The 6,534-nt window shown below is 31.4% G+C and overlaps 1 pseudogene; it reads left to right on the forward strand.

Annotated features, from left to right (window-relative positions):
* The first annotated feature begins 330 nt into the window (after positions 1–330).
* LOC118892519 lies at positions 331–1,233 on the forward strand (annotated as a pseudogene).
* The last annotated feature ends 5,301 nt before the right edge of the window (positions 1,234–6,534 follow it).

Below are 6,534 nucleotides of genomic sequence, written 5' to 3' on the forward strand. Positions count from 1 at the left end.
TTTTAAAAAAATCAAGAAATTGTAATAGAGGAAATGAAATAAAGTAAGAAATATTTTCCTTTTTTTTTCATTTAAGTGATTAGCTCCATGAATAACTAGACTTAATTCAAATAAATATTTAAGAAACAGCATGATGTAGTAGAAAAAACATTAGAAATTAAGAGATTTGGAATCTCCTCCTAGTCTACCAATAATCATCTCTTCAACTCTAAAAGTAATTTACTTTGTTCATCTATTCAATAAAAAGAGTGAAATTGATATCTTCAGGGTATTATCTGTCTAAAAATCTATGAATCAAAAAAGTCAATGTTTTATCTTCACCAAGATTCCATGGATTTTGTCAAAAATGAAAAGGATGATAAAATCTGCTGTCAAAGCTCCGAAAGTTACAAGACTGCTGAAGTTAAGTCATTAAAGAATGCTTTAGAAAAAAATCATTCCAAGGACACTTTGTGTTTAAATGACAATGTCAGTAAGATATAGCATGAAGGAACTATTATCAGTGAGCAAAAAGAGAAAGAAACCAAAGTGAAACCAGAGAAACCAATGAATAATCCAAAAGAAATTATCAAGGTGGAATATGGTCCCAAAATAGTGGATATTTCAAATTCTTCATCAAAGCCTTCTGAAAAGGATTTTGTAGTTCCCTCCAAACCCTAGAAGACCCTTGCCAACCACAGAATGGAAATGTTAAGTAACCCCTGCCAAAATAAAGAGTATGATAGCACTTTTGGTGGTGAGAATGATGGGAAAAAATTACATGAAGAAGAAAAGTTTTGCAAACAGTCTTTCATGTATGATGCTAGTGATAGTGGTGATGCCTTCTTCATTAGGAAAATCATTCTTCATTATGAAAGAAGGAAAATAGTTGCCATTTTTCAGTTAAGGAACAAAAAAAACACAAAAAGTGTTACTCAAAAAAGATATTCTTGAAACCTATTGAGATATAAGAAATAACAAAAACAAGTCAAATACAGAAGCCAGGAAGTTTGAATCAGTGCTTTTAGTTTGTTTTCTGGATTAAAAGTTCTAGAAGAAATTACAGAGAACAAGTCTCCTAAAATCAAAACTCCAGTTTTCAGCAAAATGAACCTCAAATGAAGAATCAGTTTCTTTAAAAATATAAAACACAAATTATAGGTACCCCTTCAACCTTCATGGGAAGCAAGCAAGAGGTAAATAGAGTAGCAATCTAAAATTGTTGTTTTAGGGGAATTACAATGTACCCGATAATTTAGTAGTGAGCTCTTTTTGTGAACATTTCCATCTAAAAATTATTTTTCTGTTTTTTTCTCACTAACCTATTATTTAAAGGTGTATTTGACTAAGTCTCTTTGAAGGAGTTATAGAAATGTTTGTTTTTGTCTTTGTTTTCCTTTTTTAAGTGCGTTCAAGTTATGTTTACATAAGCCTGTCACAAATCAAGCACATACTTAAGATTTTTAATAATATGCTCCAGAATGTTTCCCCTATGAACTAATTTTTGGATTATAACTATCTCATATTTCTCATTTGTGCTTATCATGAAGTGTATTTCACTGGTTCAGCTCTGTGGGTTTTTGCCTTGAAAAATAAATGTCAAGATATATTTAAAATAATAATAAAAATTCTGAGGAAAATGTAGCTATTTAAATAGATTGTCTTTCATGGTAGCAACAAACTAAAAATCTATAAAAGATGCACAAAAAGGAAAAAGAAATCCAAATATAATATTAAGATAATCATCAAATAACACGAAAAAAATGCAAAAGAAGAAAGTAACAAGAGAAAGCCACAAAAACTACTCCAAAACAATTAACAAAATGGCAATAAGTACATACCTATAAATGATTACTTTAAATATAAATGGACTAAATGTTCCAATAAAAAGACATATAGTGACTGAATGGACACAGAAACAAGACCCATGTATATGCTAGCTACAAGAGACTAACTTCAGATCTAAAGACACAAACTGACTGAAAATGAGAGGATGAAAAAAATATTTTCATGCAAATGGAAACAAAAAGAGAGTCAGGGTAGCAATACTTATATCAGACAAAATAGACTTTAAAACAAAGACTGTGTAAAGGGACAAAGAAGAACATAACATCATGATTAAGGGACTATTCCAAGAAGAAGATATAACAATTGTAAATATATATGCTCCCAACATAAAAGCACCTAAATACATAAAGCAAATGTTAACAAACATAAAGCAAAAATAAGCAGTATTATCATAATCATAGGCGATTTAACACTGCATGTACATCTATGGGCAGATTGTCCAGACAGAAAGCCAACAAGGAAGCACTGGTTTTAAGTGATATATTAGATCAAATAGATTTAATAGGGGTGTATAGAACATTCCATCCCAAAGTAGCAAAATACATATTCTTTTCAAGTGCACATGGAACATTTTCCAGGATAGATCACATGCCATACTACAAAATCATTCTCGGTCTACTTGAGAAGGTTGAAATCATAACAAACATCTTTTCTGACCACAGTGATATGACACTAGAAATCAATGACAAGAAAAAAACTGCAAAAAACACAAACATGTGGAGGCTAAACAATATGCTACTAAACAAACAATGGGTCACTGAAAAAATCAAAAAAGAAATAAAAAATACTTGGATATAAATGAAAATGAAGACACAGTGATCCAAAATCTTTGGGAAGCAGCAAAAGCAGTTCTAAAATGGAAGTTTATAGTGATACAAGCCTACATCAGACATCAAGAAGAATCTCAAATAAATAACCTGACCTTATATCTAAAGGAACTGGAAAAAGAAAGCAAAACAAAGAAACCCAACAAAAGTTAGTAGGAGGAAAAAAATCATATAGTTCAGAGCAGAAATAAATGAAATAGAGACTAAAAATACAATAGAAAAGAGCAATGAAACCAAGAACTGGTTCTTTGAAAAAAAATAAAATTGTTAAACTTTTAGACTCATCAAGGAAAAAAAAAGAGGGTGCAAATCAATAAAATAAGAAATGAAAAAGGAGAAGTTACAACTGACACTATAGAAGTACAAAGGATAATAAGAAATTACTAAGAACAATTATATGCCAATAAAATGGACAATCTAGAAGAAATGGAAAAATTCAAAGCAATGTACAAATTCAAAGCAATGTACAATATCCCAAGAGTGAATCAGGAATATGAACAGAACAATTACTAGTAATGACATTGAATTAGTGATTTTAAAAAATCTCAGCTATCAAAAGTCCAGGACCAGGTGGCTTCACAGGTGAATTCTACCAAACATTTAGCAAAGATTTAATACCGATACTTCTCAACCTGTTCCAAAAAGTGCAGAGGAAGAAATACTTCATAACTCATTCTATTAGGCCAGCATTACCCTGATACCAAAACCAAACAACAATATCACAAATAAAGGAAATTACAGGCCAATATCACTGAGGAACATAGATGTAAAAAACTTCAACAAAATGTAAGCAAGCTGAATTCAAATTATACATTAAAAGGATCATACACCATGATCAAGTGGGCTTCATACCAGTAATACAAGGATAGTTCCATATCCACAAATCAATCAATATGATACACAACATTAACAAATTGAAGAATAAAACTATGATCATCTCAATAAATACAGAAAAAGCTTTTGACAGAATTCAACATCCATTTATGATAAAAACAGCAATAAAGTCAGTATAGAGAGAGTATGCCTCAACATCATATAGGCCATTACAGTAAGCCCACAGCTAACACCATACTCAGCAGTGAAAAGCTGAAAGCATTTCCTCTAAGATCAGGAACAAGACAAGGATGCCCACTCTTGCCACTTTTCTTCAACAGAGTGTTGGAAGTCCTAGCCACAACAATCAGACAAGAAAAAGAAAGAAAGGGTATCCAAATTTGAAAGGAAAAATAAAAGTGTCACTGTTCACATGTGACATGATACTATACATAAAAAATCCTTGGGACACCACCAAAAAACTACAAGAACTCATCAATGAATTCAGTAAAATTGCAGGATACAAAATATACAGAAATCTGTCATGTATACTAACAACAGAATATCAGAAAGAGAAATTAAGAAAACAATCTCATTTACAATCACATCAGAAGGAATAAAATACCTAGGAATAAGTCTAACTAAAGAGGTAAAAGACCTGTACTTAGAAAATTATAAGACACTGATGAAAGAAATTAAAGATAATGCAAACATATGAAAAGATATATTGTCCTCATGAATTAGAAGCATTAATATTGTTAAAATGACAATACTACCCAAGGCAATCTAGAAATTCAGTGCAATCCTTATCAAAATACCAATGGCATTTTTCAGAGAACTAGAACAAATAATTTTAAAATTTGTATAGAAAGAAAAATGTGCCCCAAAGAGCCAAAAAATCTTGAGAAAGAATAATAGAGCTGGAGGAATTATGCTCCCTGACTTCAGACTCTACTACAAAGCTACAGTAATCAAAATAGTATGGTATTGGTACAAAAGGAGACACATGTATCAATGGAACAGAATGGAGAATCCAGAAATAAAACCATGTACTTATCGTCAATAAACCTACAACAAAAGAGGCAAGAATCCACAATGAAGAAAAGACAGTCTTTTCAATAAATGGTGCTGGGCAAACTGGACAGCTACATGTAAAAATATGATTTAGAACATTTTCTCATACTATATACAAAAATAAACTAAAAATGGATTAAAGTTCTAAATATAAGACCAGAAACTATAAAACTCCCAGTAGAGAATATAGGCAGAAAACTCTTTAACATAAACCATAGCCATCTGTTTCTGGATCTGTCTCCTAAGGCAAAAGAAACAAAAGCAAAAATAAACAAATGGGACCTAATTTAACTTAAAATCTAAGGTAGTAACTATTATTATGGGTATACAAATAAAATTATTTTTATCACAGTTTAAAATATAATAAAAACAAAATAGGTTCCTAAGAAATCTTTAATATTAACACCAGGCATTTAGCACTGATACCTCTTTTAAAAGATGTATGTTTGCAAACTATTTGTTGGTTAGTAACTACTCCTGTGGTGATTTAGTTTATCAAAAACTTGTTGAACATTACTTTTTCCTGTTATGCAAACTCTCATAAAGAAACTTAACTACAGTTGATTTGAGACAATTAAATGTTAACTATCCTTTTATCACCACAGGAAGAGATGTTTTTAGTACCACAGGTAGTAAAAGACAGCCATTGCCAGATAACAGAAAAAACATTTTGCATCTAATTTGTCAGAGCACCCATTTTAAAGTGCATTTAAATAAAGAAAACAGAAACATATTCATCAAAGCAGCACAATGCCAATTTTCAAGAGAATTTTAGGTAAGCAATTCTTTCATAAGATTGTCAAAGGCAAATGAGAATTGCCATTTTGGACTAAAATAAGAGAAGAAAGGAAATTGATTGAAATGTCTTTCATCATTAAAATTAAGCAGGATGTAAAAATATTTAAACAGAGTAAGTGCTGAAAGTAAATTAGCTATTTTAAATGTCCTCAGTTTGGTTTTACCAAATTTTCAGTGCTAATCCTTGATATTTTGATTTAACTTGGATTTGTATTTTCTTATACCATCTTATGTGAAAATACTCAGCATAGAGTCGCTTTTTTATACATAGTTGTTAACTGCTAACAATCATCCAGGAAGTGTATTAAGACTTTTGTCATGTAATCTTTAACTCTATAGATTGCCATCATTCTATGATGAAAAAACTGGGGCATTGAAAGTTCAATGTTCTTGTCCAATCTCCAATAGGTACTAAGTGACAAATTTGGGATTTGAACTAAGAGTTTTCTCCCAAGCCCATGCTCTTTAACTACTCTATTTTACATTCATAAAACTGACTCAAATCATGTTATTACAGGAACTAATCTCATTTGTCTCTTTCATTTCAAGCTACCCATTCAATACAGAATTATGGCAGAATTCTAAAGAGAAGATTGGAAGAAGGGTTTGGGATACTAGCCCTTTCTCATATGTTCCTTGGTGATCCAGTCCTCTGCCCCTATTCTACCTTCCACCAGTTGTCAGAGGCAGAAGTCAACTAGAAATAAATTGAGTCTTCAGTGAAGAAACTCATAACCTTCTTTACACTTTCTGTTTTTCTTCCTTTTACTCAGCCTCACACGTCTCTCTGGACAACTTTGCTTCAGTAGGGAGACTTGATAAAGATTGGATGTTGCAGTAGAGTGTGAAGTTTGTTATTTAAACTTCCTCTTGAGAGCTGGCATCAAGCAGGTGCTATTCTGGTCAATGTTTTTGACCTCTACAAAATCTGCTGTTTGGGAGTGATAAAAAGTTAAGGGTTATTAAATATCTCATAGATGATTTATTAAGTCAAAAATTCCACTGATATATTAACCTGATAATTAATGGCTCTAAGTAAAACTGTGTTATTAAGAGCAGCATTCAAAACAGAATACAGCTTCTCTTAGGTCAAGAAAAGACCAATTTCATTTCATTCCGTATTAACTTAGTATAGAAATTCCACACTCACTAGCCATATGACCAAGAAGATTGCTTAATTGTCTCTGGCTTTCTT

This window comes from Balaenoptera musculus, chromosome 3, assembly GCF_009873245.2.
Source record: "Balaenoptera musculus isolate JJ_BM4_2016_0621 chromosome 3, mBalMus1.pri.v3, whole genome shotgun sequence".
Taxonomy (NCBI): Eukaryota; Metazoa; Chordata; class Mammalia; order Artiodactyla; family Balaenopteridae; genus Balaenoptera; species Balaenoptera musculus.